General features: G+C 38.9%; 1 protein-coding gene across 1 annotated transcript in view; it reads left to right on the top strand.

Annotated features, from left to right (window-relative positions):
• Window positions 1–15,588, top strand: part of LOC126412653 (epoxide hydrolase 4-like) — a 108,947-nt gene that overhangs the window by 52,027 nt on the left and 41,332 nt on the right. The gene's annotated exons all lie outside the window — the stretch shown is intronic.

Below are 15,588 nucleotides of genomic sequence, written 5' to 3'. Positions count from 1 at the left end.
GATTCTACAGTGATTATGCTAAAGAACTTGCCCCCTTTCTATCAGCAATTTATCGTAGATCGCTGGAAGAACGTAAAGTACCTAGCGACTGGAAGAAAGCGCAGGTCGTTCCCATTTTCAAGAAGGGTCATAAATCAGATGCGAATAATTATAGGCCTATTTCGCTTACTTCAATCTGTTGTAGAATAATGGAACATGTTTTGTGTTCTCGTATTATGACGTTCTTAGATAATACAAATCTCCTTCATCATAACCAACATGGATTCCGCAAACAGAGATCATGTGAAACTCAGCTCGCCCTATTTGCCCAAGAAATTCACAGTGCCGTAGACACTGGCGAGCAGATTGATGCCGTATTCCTGGACTTCAGGAAGGCATTTGATACGGTTCCGCACTTACGTTTAGTGAAAAAAATACGAGCTTACGGAATATCGGACCAGGTTTGTGATTGGATTCAGGATTTCCTAGAAGAAAGAACACAACATGTCATTCTTAACGGTTCAAAATCTGCAGATGTAGAGGTAATTTCGGGAGTACCGCAGGGAAGCGTGATAGGACCTTTATTGTTTACAATATACATAAATGACTTAGTTGACAACATCGGTAGCTCCGTGAGGCTATTTGCAGATGACACGGTTGTCTACAAGAAAGTAGCAACATCAGAAGACTCGTACGTACTCCAGGAGGACCTGCAGAGGATTAATGCATGGTGCGACAGCTGGCAGCTTTCCCTAAACGTAGATAAATGTAATATAATGCGCATACATAGGGGCAGAAATCCATTCCAGTACGATTATGCCATAGGTGGTAAATCATTGGAAGCGGTAACGACCGTAAAATACTTAGGAGTTACTATCCGGAGCGATCTGAAGTGGAATGATCACATAAAACAAATAGTGGGAAAAGCAGGCGCCAGGTTGAGATTCATAGGAAGAATTCTAAGAAAATGTGACTCATCGACGAAAGAAGTAGCTTACAAAACGCTTGTTCGTCCGATTCTTGAGTATTGCTCATCAGTATGGGACCCTTACCAGGTTGGATTAATAGAAGAGATAGACATGATCCAGCGAAAAGCAGCGCGATTCGTCATGGGGACATTTAGTCAGCGCGAGAGCGTTATGGAGATGCTGAACAAGCTCCAGTGGCGGACACTTCAAGAAAGGCGTTACGCAATACGGAGAGGTTTATTATCGAAATTACGAGAGAGCACATTCCGGGAAGAGATGGGCAACATATTACTACCGCCCACATATATCTCGCGTAATGATCACAACGAAAAGATCCGAGAAATTAGAGCAAATACGGAGACTTACAAGCAGTCGTTCTTCCCACGCACAATTCGTGAATGGAACAGGGAAGGGGGGATCAGATAGTGGTACAATAAGTACCCTCCGCCACACACCGTAAGGTGGCTCGCGGAGTATAGATGTAGATGTAGATACATAATGTCTACTGACAATGGCTAAAAAAGCTTTTCCAAAGAAGATAAATCTGTTAATGTCAAATATTAGGAATGTTTGGAAGTCTTTTCTGGAGGTTCTTGTCTAGAGTGTGACAAACGACCTTGTGCAGAAGTAAAACATGGACGATAAGCATTTCAGACAAGAAGAGAATATAAACTTTTGAAATGTGGTGCTACTGAAAAATATTGAAAATAAGATGTGTGAAATGCAGAACTAACGAGGAAATACTGAGTGGAATTGGGGAGGAAAGAACCCTGTGGCACAGCATGACTAAAAGAAGGAATCATTTGATAGGACATGTTCTGAGACCTCTAGAAATCATTCATTTGGTATTGGAGAAAAGTATGGGACATGTGTGGAATTGTAAAATGAGGAGCAGATGGATATAGGTCACAGCAGTTGCACAGAGATGAAGAGGCTTGCACAAGTTAGAGTAATGTGGAGAGCAGCATCAGACCAGTCTTTGGACTGAAGAAGAAGACGACGACAAGAACAACAACAACAACAACAACAACAACAGCAGCAGCAGTCTACAACTTATTGTGAGAGATTTGATGACAGGTTTCTGAGGATGCCAGCTTTGAAACTAACCCATTTGGGAGATATGTGAACGACACTCTCGTGGCTGACCACTTGGTGTGGTTGCTCTTAATCACTTTCTGAAGAAACTCCCCAATCATCTCATCCCAGCATAAAGTTCAAAAGTTGGAAATGTTGGCAAGCTATCTTTCATAGCTTTATTTCGAACCGGGCCAAATGATGTGCAATGTGCAGCCAGGTGTGCAAAGGTGAACGATCAGGCTTTGCATAGTTAATCTGCTACTGATCAGCCAAAGCCAGACCAACTACATAAAGATAAAAGGATATGTACTTGGAATGTGAGAGATTTACTTCAGACTGGGAAACTTCACATTGTGGAACGATAATTAAAGAAACATCAAATTTACATCTACAGCGTACAAGAAACTTTCTGGAAAGGCTGTGGGCATTTTGAAACCGATAACCATGTAATATGCATTGCCAGTGTAGGAATGGTGTCACGTTTCTTGTCAACAAGTGTACGGCCAATATATTGGGGCATAAAGATGCACCATGTATCAGCAGGCATATGGCCCAATATTTTGAGGTACACAGATCTATCAAGGAGACAATATCGACATTCGCACTAAAGACCAAACAATATAAATTACATAATATCCAGATATATCTACCCACCATTGTTGCAGATGACCAAGAAATTGAAGACTTCTGTGCAAACATAGAGGATACCATTACAGCCCTAAAACCAAGAGAAATTATGGTCATATTGGGAGATTTCAGTGTGTATGTTAGAACCACTTCAAAGAATGACTTGTTGGTGGAGACTGTGGAACAATATGGCCATGTAATATGCAATGGGCGAGGTAAACAGTTGCTACAGTATGCAACTGACAACAACATTTCCATTATGAATACCATGTTCAAACATCACAAACATCATCTCTTTATATGGATTTCCCCAGACAGACATTGCAAGAGCCACATTGACTACATCCTTGTTGATAACAAATAGAGAACCTCTTTCTGTAGTGTTAAAACAAAACCTAGTCCCAAATGTGAATCTGATGACTGTCTACTGTGGGCCTAAATTAAAATTAGGGCGAGTAAACCCGTGGGTAAAATAAAGTGAAAAAGGCTGACAGCCTTTGAACTAATTATCTTCCGAGAAATACTTTGAAGCACTGGACCACCTTACCTAGAGGGAAACTGTGACATAGCTTGGTTGAGGATAGGAAAATGGATCACAAATGCAGTAAGCAATATCCCAAAGATGAACACCACAGTGAACCGATAATACTGTATGTCTAACGAAATTTTGGCTTTGATTGAAAGACAACTTAATATCCAACAGACGGTCACAGATCCTGAACAACAAGAACCACTTACGAAAAAAGTGAAAAATGAATTCAAACACACTTGCAGGAAACACAAGAATAACCATATTAAGAAAATATGCACAGAGCTAGAGGCAAATGAGATAGTGAACCACAGTTCAGAACTATACGACAAATGTTTAATATTTGGGATCGGAGTTTTCACCCAGGAAAAACATTGTTAAATATGACCAGGGGAATATCATCACAGATGCAGAAGGCACCGCCAAAGCATGGAGAGGATACTGCATCAAGCTGATCACTGAGGACTCACAATCAGTGTCAAGATATCATAATATAGCACACTGAAGCAGTGATCATTAGAGAAAAAGTGGAACATGCACTTAAAAGGTTGCAGAATCAGAGGGTAACAGGCAAACAAGAATTACTGCTGAAATCCTAAAAGACATGGGTAACCTGAGTGTGAATATCCTGCTTAGGCTATACCAGAAGATCTGGATGTCTGGACATTGGCCTGACCAGTGGTGCCACACCATTTTCATGCTGCTGTTAAAGACCTGATTCTGCAAACTATCAAACAATGACCTTTGTCTCCCACACGATTGTGTGGGTCGGGATTATCTTACATATTTATATCATTTCTTGCAGTGATATTCGCGAAAGCAATTACTGTCTTTTGACAAACACAAATAAATATTACACTTCAGACATCTTTTTCTCGTCCTCTTCTTGCAAATTTTTTGCCTGCAGCAACGAGCTGAAGGCAAATCATCAACAGTTGGCCAGTGATGATATCTGTCTAGCCGCTTCTCATCACATTGTGTGTTTGCTGGTCTGTACATTTTAGTTGGTGGCTCTTCATCGGATTCACTTTCATGTTCCTGTCCTGAAGAAGAAGATATTAGCGCTTCCCCAATCACTTGTCGGAATCCAAGAAGATCTAAAGTGTTTCTCTTTTGTACTTTATTGGCTTTGCATTCAACTTTGTATTGTAACCAGGAATTGACGCAAGACAAATCAAGTAAATGAATCAAAACTTTTAAAGTCCACTTTTTTTTCTTCAAGAAAGTCCTGTAGGTCTCCATTATTTGATCGCAGAGGCCCACTCCTTCCATATACAGGTTGTACTTCACTATGACTGCAGGACATGGCAATAAGATGTACTTCTTTTCTGGTTTACTCCATCTCTCAACATTGCTTACAGGTTCACAGCCTGTACAAGTAGAGGCAAGGGTCACAGCTTTTGAATCTTTCCACTGGACAATGACTATTTTATCATCGTCCCTGCAGAATTCTTCCATATCTCCTCTCTTCAGTCTTTTTTCTTCTGTCAGGTGAACTGGTTCACTCTCTTTCATTATGGTTCCTGTTCCTTCCAGCCCTAGGTCAAGTAACTGTTGCAATAATGGCAAAGCTGTAAAATATCTGTCAAAATATAGTCTTGCACCTTGAGGTAATGTTTGAGCAAGGCGAAGTACTACAGATGGCCCAAGACCAAGGCAAACATCTGGCAGAGGAGTTGATTTACCTTGATAAAATTCAAAATCAAGTACAAAACCTTTCGTTGTTGCCAAAACAAAGTTTTTAATTCCCAATGGGTGCGGTTTGTTTGAAACATACTGAGACAATGTGCAGCGTCCAGTAAATGGTACCATTTGCTCATCAATGGAATAATCATTTTCAGAGGGGCGTGGAAGTCTCAAACAGGCACTGCGTACGACAGTAATTGTAGGTTGTAGTATCCACAATCTGTTAGTTTCTGATTCACGTGGAATGTTGTTAGTGTCCACAACATGCAGTGCTGTTCTGAGAGTGAAGAACCTGTCTCTAGGCATACAATCTGCAATAGTTGGCATACGCAATGACTTCTGCCAGTACATACGTGTACGAGGATATGTAATGCATCCCATAAGTACGTGCATGCCATACAGCTTTTTTATCTCTTGAGGATTTGTATGAAGCAACTTCCCTTTCTTCGAAAAGTAGTAACTGTTAGTGCAGTCCATTATAATTATCCGGGCTGTTATGCCGTGGTCGGTTGATGAATTCTGTGTGAATTCCCAACGTTTCGTTTCTGACTGGGAGACATCTTCAAGGGGGTCCGTAGCTCGATGGAAGGTCCAACACACCCACTGGCTCACTACTGTCTTGTAACTTATGAATGAGTGATGTGATGAGCATTAATGCAAAGCAAAATATTATTAAATTTTTAAAACGTGTCATATATTTTATTGTTGTTATTACTATTATTATTATTATTATTATTATTATTATTATTATTATTAAATCATAGGCAACTGTAGTACGTTGAAGATGGGAGTGACAGGAAATTGTATTTGGGGAAGTTGGGAGGAGAAAATAAAACTGTGATCGTGCCCAGAAACCTTCCCTGGGACGATGACTGTACAAGACTCCTATAACTGGAGATATCTTCGGAATCAAGTACGGTTTAACTGAAGGGCACGAGATGAAATATACGAGAATACACAGGTACAGTAGTTGCTGATGTGTCTTGGCACTGGAACCATGTGCTTAAGGTTAAGGTAGAGATTAGACTAGCAAATAATTTCATTAACAGAGACAGTGAATTTCTCATCATTGGCTGGGGGAATGTGCTATGCTGCTGTCTGTGTCACATCCAGTGGCATCTGGCTTCTTCCCACCAACACCAGTTTTTTTGGAATTGTGCACCATATCCTTAATTCCTGTTGCTCCTCCCCCCCCCCCCCCCCCCCCTTGGCCACAGCCTATTCTAGTCCCTGTTCTCCATGTGACACTATACGCTATATCCCCTTTTCCTAATCCCACTGCATTCTCTTCCCCCCTCCCCACCCCACCCAAGAACACCCGCCATCCTATCCCACCACAGCCCTGCACACTTTCACAGGCAACACTACAACATCTTCCCCCAACCTTACCATGCTCTCTCCCCCCTTCTCCACCCACACCTCTTCTGTACCCCACTACCTATCCCATCATCCCAGAGATCGCTTCTCAATGAACTTTCGCATCAGAGAGCAGACATGTATGCGCTTACGTGTGCACGCCCACACACATGCACTGAGATGGTTGAAAATGTGTACGAGGCTAGAAGGCGAGCAGGAAAAGGTAAGTAGTGACAAGTAGAGGACAGGGACTAGAATAGAATATTGATGGGAATCCTATAGCTCCCGCTATTTCCAGTTCTGTTTTAAAGCCCAAGCGACACAAGCTGCCACTTGGTGTGCCAAGCTGAGAGGGGCACTAAAGTGCAAAATTTGTGTACAGTGTGTGTCACAATTAGTAGCCAAAATTGTCAGGAGCGAGAGTGTATGAGATAAAGAGGTAGGTGGCATGCCAAATAATAAGTTGTTTGCGTGGAAAAATGTTCTCGAACCAATCCTGGCTGTTTCCCACATCTCAGTCTCCATAATAACCCATTTTGTTGTCTTCCATGGTCAAAATCTCTGTTGGTTGTACTCCTATGCCTTTTCCATATTTAACTTTATGTTCGGATATTATTGCTTGTTCTATTCCCATTAAGTGTCCAAACCAAAAAAGTCTCCTGCATGCCCATGTATAACTTCACCAAAATGGTAACCAAATAACTGTAGTATAACTAACTAGTGCATTTTTGTAGACTGTTATCATATCACAGCACCACATGCTAGTGAAAGTGGTAGTTGTTAAATTGCCAAGTTACAGTTCAATCTAGATACACATCTTTTACGTAAGATGAACTAGTCCAGGTTTTACAATACACAAAATTAATATAACTGGTAATTTTCCTTTGTTCAATAAATATGAAAGACAAAAAGTGTAGTTTACTCATCAAATCAGTCTCCACAAAAACATTCCTTCACAGCCTCTGCCATATATACATTTATAGCTTTATTACATTCAACACTGTACATTTCTTTAGTGTAAAATCACTCATAATTAATTCCAGCACATCATTATTATTTTACAAAGTTTTTCACTTTAAAAATCAATTTATCTGTTAATAATCAATAATGTTACAACCATTAATGAAAAATTTACACTCTTGTCAGAAGTCTTTTTTCCTTATTTACCACACTCTGGTATTCTTTTACACATTTTGCTACTGCCATTGTGCTCTTAACACTTGCCTTCATTTATACATAATTTATTTAATTAATTTTATCTGGGTATGTCTTAGCTTTGCTAAACATCACATTTTGCATAAGGCATAGAAAATATCACGAGACGAAACAATGAACCATACATTATCAAAGTATCATCATATACCGCAATTGGAAGTGCATTTGCTGTAGTTTAACTGATTAAATACATTCATTAGGGTGCCTTTCAAGCTCACTATTAAAGGTTTTTTTTTTTTATTTACGTATTGTTCCAGTAATCCTGAAAAGTTCGTTTTGCTTATATTTTGCGGCTTTGCTTTACTTTCCGAGTGTGCATACTTAGCGTTATACCGCAATCTTAAGTGCATTTGGTATAGATTAAATAATTAAATACATTCATTAGTGTGCTCTTCAAGCTTGCCATTAAAGGTTTTTCTTTTGTTTACGTATTCTTCCACTTATCCCAAAAAGTTCGTTTTGGTTACATTCGGCTGTTTAGGCCTAATTTTTGATCTTGCATATTTAGCTTTATACCACAAATTTAAGTGTATTTGGTAATAGTTTACTAACATATTAATTCCAAAACATATTTAGTGTCCTTTTGCATCTGTATTTAATATATTATCGTTATTGCTTAGTAAATCTCTTAACTAATTTCCAAACTACCATGGATACTAAGTGTGTGAGCTGCAGTAGGGAAGTTAGTTCAGGGGTTTTGTGCAGCTGTTGTGACAGGTGGTTTCATTGGGGAAATTGTAGCGGCGTGGGAATTGGGGAAGCAAACGAGACTCTTCCATTCTTTTGCAGGGTTTGCTCAAGAGATAGGATTATAGATGAACAGGAGGAGAAAATTAGAGCCCTTCAGGCTGATCTCGACAGAGCAAGGGAGGAACTGAAGAGGTTAAGGGGGGAGGAGGGCAAACAGCGATGGGAAGTGGTAGCTGGGAACAGAGGCCACAGAAAGAGGACAGTGTCTGACAGTTTCCCAATTGGCACAACCAATATATTTGCCTTGCTACCACAGTTAAGTAAGGAAGAGGCTCCAGTAGAAGTAGATAAGATGCAACAGAATCTCACTAGGAACCCATCTGTTTAAAAAAAAAAAAGTAGAAAGTAAGAGGAAAGTTCCATTGCTAGGTAGCAGCCATGGAAGAGGTGTGGGCCAGATTTTGCAGGAAAAATTAGGTGACAGGTACCAGGTCACAAACTTTTTCAAGCCAAGTGCAAGTCTTAGCCAGTGGGTAGAGGATATAGGTTCCTTGTGCAAGGGATTCACAAAGCAGGATCATGTGATGATAGTGGGTGGAGTGGGAAACAGTATTGATAGGGATCAGGGCTACAGCATTGAGCGTGATCTGGTGAAAATAGCAACGACCCATACCAATGTTGGGCTGGTGCCTGCTTTCGTGCGGCATGATCAGCCCCAGTTGAACCACTCTGTCAGGAGGGTAAATATGGAGTTGGATCAGTTGCGTAGGGCGGCCACTCTGTCAGACATTGGATTGGTTCCTGTCGAGGCTATTGATAGGGGGGGGGATTTCACAAGGCATGGCCTACATCTCAATAGGAAAGGAAAAGGTAAACTGGCAGAGTTGTTAGCGAAATCCATAAGGGGGGACACTAGTACTCATGGATGACTAATATGTGTCCAATGAGAAGTTCAGGCAGGCAGGTGCTAAAGAGGTCCAAAACTCACAAAATTCTCACAACAGGAAAGTAAATAATAATGTTACCATATTTAACCAAAATATTGGTGGATTAAAGAAAAAAGTAGATTCTCACAAAAGTTAAGTAAAAAATAATGTTACCATTTTTTACCAAAATATTCCGGGATTGAAGAATAAAGTAGATGAGCTCCTGATTTGTTTAGATGATATTGAATCTGATAATGACAGATATACTATGCCTGTCTGAGCATCACATTGTGTCTGATATGGAAAAGGTAAATATCAGTGGTTATAAACTAGCTGCACATATGAGTAGAGAGAATAAGGTGGGAGGAGAAGTTGGCATAAATGTCAAAAGTTATCACTGTGTAGAAAGCTTAGATACAAAAAATTTTTGTCTAGAGCAACATATAGAAGCATGTGCCTGTCAACTTAAACTGAAGGAGGGCTCTTTTATAATTGTAACAGTATATAGGTCCCCTTCAGGAAACTTTCATTTATTCCTGGAAAACTTGGATGCCTTGTTGTGCTCTCTGTCAGATAGGGGAAAGCAAATTATTATTTGTGGGGACTTCAATATTAATTCACTGAAAGAATGTAATAGGAAGAATGACCTGGAAGTCTTGCTCGGTTCTTTCAGTTTCACATCTGTCATTAATTTTCCTACTCGGGTAGTAAAGGACAGCAGCACATTGATAGATAACATTTTTATAGACCAAGATAAGTTTAAAAACATAAATTCTTGCCCTGTTGAGAATGGGCTTTCTGATCATGATGCTCAGCTAGTTACAGTATATGACATAGATCCATTCAGTAATTCAAAACTACCCTCCAAAGTTGTGTGTTCAATTAATGACTCAACAAAAAAATGAAATTTCAGAGAAAATCTTCAGCAGTTAGACTGGGAACAGGTGTACAAGGAACCCGATGCTAATTTAAAATATAACTTATTTCATGATACACTTGTAAGAGAATTTGGAAACTGTTTCCCCAAGAAAGTAGTTAAATCTAATTATAAGAAACCATGCAAAAAACCTTGGCTTACTAAAGGAATAAAAATATCTTGTAACCACAAAGGGGAACTGTATCTAACAACAAGAAATAGTAATGACCCAGAAACAGCCAAATATTATAAAAACTTCTCTGCTACATTAAGAAAGGTTATTAAAAAGTCCAGAAGCTTGTGCATCATGTCTGAGATTAATACCTCTGATAACAAAATCGAAACAATTTGGAATATTATTACAAGGGAGACAGGACAACCAAGAGTACAGGATGACGGTATCACCATCAAAGCGAATGGAAACTTGATAAACAACAAGCCAGAAGTCAAAAACATTTTGAATAATCATTTTTTAAATGTTGTAGAGAAAATAGGATCGAAATGTTCGTTAGAAGAAGGAAGGCAGTTAATGGAACAGGCCTTACCCACACCATTTGATACAATTGAAATTCCACCTACCTCTCCTTCTGAAATTAGGAAGATAATAAACTCTCTCAAGAATAAAAGCTCACATGGAATTAATGGCATTTCCAGCAGTATAATAAAAGCTTGTTCCCAATAAATAAGTGGGATTCTTAGCCACATATGTAATAGCTCTCTGAAGCAGGGCATTTTCCCAGATAGACTGAAGTATCCCATTGTTAAACCACTGCATAAAAAAGGGGATACGACTGATGTCAACAACTACTGTCCAATCTCTCTTCTGACTGCCTTATCCAAAATTCTCGAAAAAGCAATGTATTGTAGAGTAGCTTCAGACCTTTGTAAAAATAAAGTTTTAACAAAATGTCAGTTTGGTTTACGGAAGGGTCTCTCAACGGAAAATGCTATATATACTTTCACTAATGAAATATTACATGCTCTGAGTAACCGGAAGTCACCCGTCGGGATTTTTTGTGATATATCAAAGGCTTTTGATTGTGTAAATCGTGGAATACTTCTAGATAAGCTCAAATACTGTGGTATGAATGGGACAGTGCTCAAATGGTTTAAATTTTACCTAACTGGAAGAGTGCAGAAAGTTGAAATAAACAGTTCACATAATATGCAAAAAACTGGTGATTTCTCAAACTGGGGAACAATCAAGAATGGGGTGCCGCAAGATTCGGTCTTGTCTTCTGCTGTTCTTAATATATGTTAATGACTTGCCATTCTATATTCACGAAGATGCAAAGCTGGTACTTTTTGCCGATGATACAAGTATAGCTATCACACCCGACAGACAAGAATTAACTGGTGAAATTGTAAATGGTGTTTATCAGAAAAAACATTAAGTGGTTCTCTGCAAATGGGCTCTCATTAAACTTTGACAAAGCACAGTATATACAGTTCCACACAGTAAATGGAATGACCCAATTAATAAATATGGACTTCGATCAGAAATCAGTAGCTAAGGTAGAATATTCAAAATTTCCAGGTGTATGCATTGATGAGAGGTTGAACTGGAAAAAACACACTGAGGATCTGCTGAAACGTTTGAGTTCAGTTACTTATGCTATTAGGGTCATTGCAAATTTCGGCGATATACATCTGAGTAAATTAGCTTACCGCGCCTATTTTCATTCTCTGCTTTCATATGGCATCATATTCTGGGGTAACTCATCATTGAGTAATAGTGTTCATCGCACAAAAGCGTGTAATCAGGATAATTGCTGGAGCTCATCCAAAAAAATGGTTCAAATGGCTCTGAGCACTATGGGACTTAACATCTATGGTCATCAGTCCCCTAGAACTTAGAACTAATTAAACCTAACTAACCTAAGGACAGCACACAACACCCAGCCATCACGAGGCAGAGAAAATCCCTGACCCCGCCGGGAATCGAACCCGGGAACCCGTGCGTGGGAAGCGAGAACGCTACCGCACGACCACGAGATGCGGGCAGCTCATCCAAGATCACCCTGCAGACACTTATTTAAAGAGCTAGAAATCTTCACTGTAGCCTCACAATATATATATTCACTTATGAAATTTGTTATTAACAATCCGAACGAATTCAAAAGTAATAGCAGTGTACATGGCTACAACACTAGGAGAAAGGATGATCTTCACTACTCAAAGTTAAATCTAACTTTGGCTCAGAAGGGGGTAAATTATGCTGCCACAAAAGTCTTTGGTCACTTACCTAATAGCATCAAAAGTCTGACAGATAGCCATATAGCATTTAAAAGGAAATTAGAAGAATTTCTTAATGGCAACTCCTTCTACTCATTAGATGAATTTTTGGATATAGTAAGTGGGTAATTTCCCAATTCCACATCATTACGAAGTACCGTATTCATGATCTATGGAACAAGTACTAATCTAATCAAATTGTTCACATGCAATACAAAAAATTGTGTTTTCAAATTTCAAATTAAAGTTATGTACCATTTTATATCCACATTGATCAACTATCTAGCATTCATTAACCCTGAATACTATATTACTTAGTTATTTAAGAAAAAGCAATGTTTCAGATCTTGCATGCTCAGGTATTGCACATTTCATAATATGTCAGTATCAGGCAGTTCATTAACATCATAATACATCTGTTACATCTCACTGCTGGCATCTGTTCAAGCAGCTGGGCATACAACCACTACCGTCACAATTTATTAACTTCCTATGAAAGTTTGCCTTTTAACTATAATTAAAACATGTAGAATAAAAATTACATCCACTAGTCATGACTAAGGATTATTGTCACGTAGAGGCGGGAAATTACACCTCCATCTTCCTCTTTTTCGAGGTCTTCCAATATTTCTTTTCCCGTTCACCTTGTAGTTCAGTGTCTTCTGCGGAATTCTGAGACCTGGTGTTCTCATGAGGTGTTATCTCCAATCTTCATGATAGTTTTGAATTTTTTCATTCATGCTGAAAATATTTAATTCTTTTCTAATGTCTTCATTTCTAATCATCTCTCTTCTTGTGCAGTCCTTTTTCTTTTTGGGAACTTCATCTCTATGGATAACACAGGAACCGCCACTACTTTATAGAATTTCATGATAGTCTGTTTTTGTACTTTACGGCCAATGTTCTGCTAATGGTACCACAGACGGCTTGGAATGTGTGTATTTTATTTTGAACATCAGAGTCAAAATCAGAACTTATAGCACAGCCTAAATAACAGATTTGAGATAATTGTTCTAAAAGTGAATTATAGAAAACAGTTTTTGACCTGACTGGAAATTTTCCTCAGATTTCCATTATTTTTGTTTTGTTACTAGAAATTTGCAAATTTCATTCAGCTATTATACTGATCTTCAGAGGTCATATTCATTCTTTTGAATAATAATGTCATCAGCAAACAAAAGTACTTCAGGTATTACTCATTTGTTACCTTAACTCCTTTACATACCTCACATTTCCATTTGCAAATAATGAAGTCATTGTATTCTTCTAATTGATTCCTACATGTCTCTGTAACAATTTATATAGTTTTGTAAAGACTTTGCACTACCTCTGTTCCATAATAAGGACATCCACATTCAGACATAATCTTCTACAGGCTATCATTCAGACATAATCTTCTACAGGCTATCATAGCTCACATGGTCAAAAGCCTTCTCAAGGTCAATAAAGGGCATATGGGTTTCTATATTAAATTCTCTGTGATTTTCTACAATGTTTTTAATTCCAACCACATTGTCTGTGCATGAATGATCTGATCTAAATCCGTTTTTCTCTTCAGAAATAAGAGCTTCTGTGATATTCTTCATGCAGTTATTGATTATCTATGAGTATAGTTTGCATCCAATATTCAAAAGATGCATGGCACGATAATTTTTACAATAGTGATATTTCCGTTTTTGGAAAAGAGAGTTTACTTCTGCTGTATACCAAGGGTCTGGGCTGGGATCTTGCAGTTCATTTATTAATTGTAAAAATCTTTTATCTAGTGGTAACCCTGCATATTTAATTAGTTCTGCATTTATTCCATCTATTCCAGTAGCTTTTCTATTCTTCACACCTTGCAAAGCCTCTTGTACTTATAGATCCTCTGTAGGAATTGGATCTACTGCTTCATTGTACATGTTTTCTCAATCGTCATCTTTGGCCTTCTGTATATGCCACAAGCCTGTATAGTGATTTATCTGTTGTTTATGGGGCATAATGTTCAGTGAGGCAGTCACTTTTACTTCCTTGTTGAGGGCTTTCATGACTTTGTATGCACATTGCTGCCTACCATGTATATTGTGTTATAAGATGCTTACGAATGAGTCCCATGACTCTTGGTGTGCTTTGTGTACCATTTGTTTTGTAACATTCCTTTTTATTTTGTATGTTTACCAGCTCTGATGTTCTTTTCTGTAGAAACTTTAAATAAGCCATTAGTTTTTCTTTAATTTCTGTGCAAGTTTTTGCAGCATTTCAGAGCAAGTCAAGTGTATCTCTTCGTCTTCATGCTTCTCTGCCTGTCAGGATCATTGTGTTCAAAAATTGCTACTTCAGTATCTAATATCTGCAAGACCTCTGCCATCTATTTCATTGTCAACTTTCTTGTTTTTTGAACTGCTTCTGCATTGCTGTCAATGGTCTTCATAATTTATTCAAAATGTTACAGAGTGTGCAAATTTCACCAACATGCTCACTTTTCTCACTGCAATCCATAACTTCTAACAAAAATAACTTTCTACATGATTTCATAAATATTCTTCATATTGACAGACTCGCCATTCTTTTACGTCTCTTTGTGAAAATAGAACATCTCAGCTGCAGTTACAGATCTACTGCAGTGATATAACAGTGAAAAAGGTACATGTCAAAATGTGGAATCATCAGTATTACTGAAACTTCCTGGCAGATTAAAACTGTGTGCATTGACCGAGACTCGAACATGGGACCTTTGCCTTTCGCGGGCAAGTGCTCTACCATCTGAGCTACCGAAGCACGACTCACGCCCAGTCTCACAGCTTTACTTCTGCCAGTATCTCGTCTCCTACCTTCCAAACTTTACAGAAGCTCTCCTGCAAACCTTGCAGAACTAGCACTCCTGAAAGAAAGGATACTGCGGAGACATGGCTTAGCCACAGCCTGGGAACATTCTGGAAACATCCCCCAGGCTGTGGCTAAGCCATGTCTCCGCAGTATCCTTTCTTTCAGGAGTGCTAGTTCTGCAAGGTTCACAGGAGAGCTTCTGTAAAGTTTGGAAGGTAGGAGACGAGATACTGGCAGAAGTAAAGCTGTGAGACCGGGCGTGAGTCGAGCTTCGGTAGCTCAGATGGTAGAGCACTTGCCCGCGAAAGGCAAAGGTCCCGAGTTCGAGTCTCGGTCGGGCACACAGTTTTAATCTGCCAGGAAGTTTCATATCAGCGCACACTCCGCTGCAGAGTGAAATTCTCATTCTGTATCAGTATTACTGTTTCCACACAATGACAATAAGTTCCAAAATTGTTGTCTTCTCATGCACATTAAACACAATTTATGCAGTAGTGAAAACATGGACAACAAAATTTGTCATTGTACACCAATTAAAAATAACGTAAAATGTTTCTTTTTTAAATGTTTTTATTGCAA

Source organism: Schistocerca serialis, chromosome 7 (assembly GCF_023864345.2).
Source record: "Schistocerca serialis cubense isolate TAMUIC-IGC-003099 chromosome 7, iqSchSeri2.2, whole genome shotgun sequence".
Classification (NCBI taxonomy): domain Eukaryota; kingdom Metazoa; phylum Arthropoda; class Insecta; order Orthoptera; family Acrididae; genus Schistocerca; species Schistocerca serialis.
The sequence above is the reverse complement of the archived record's forward strand: the minus strand, read 5'-3'. Positions and strand labels throughout refer to the sequence as shown.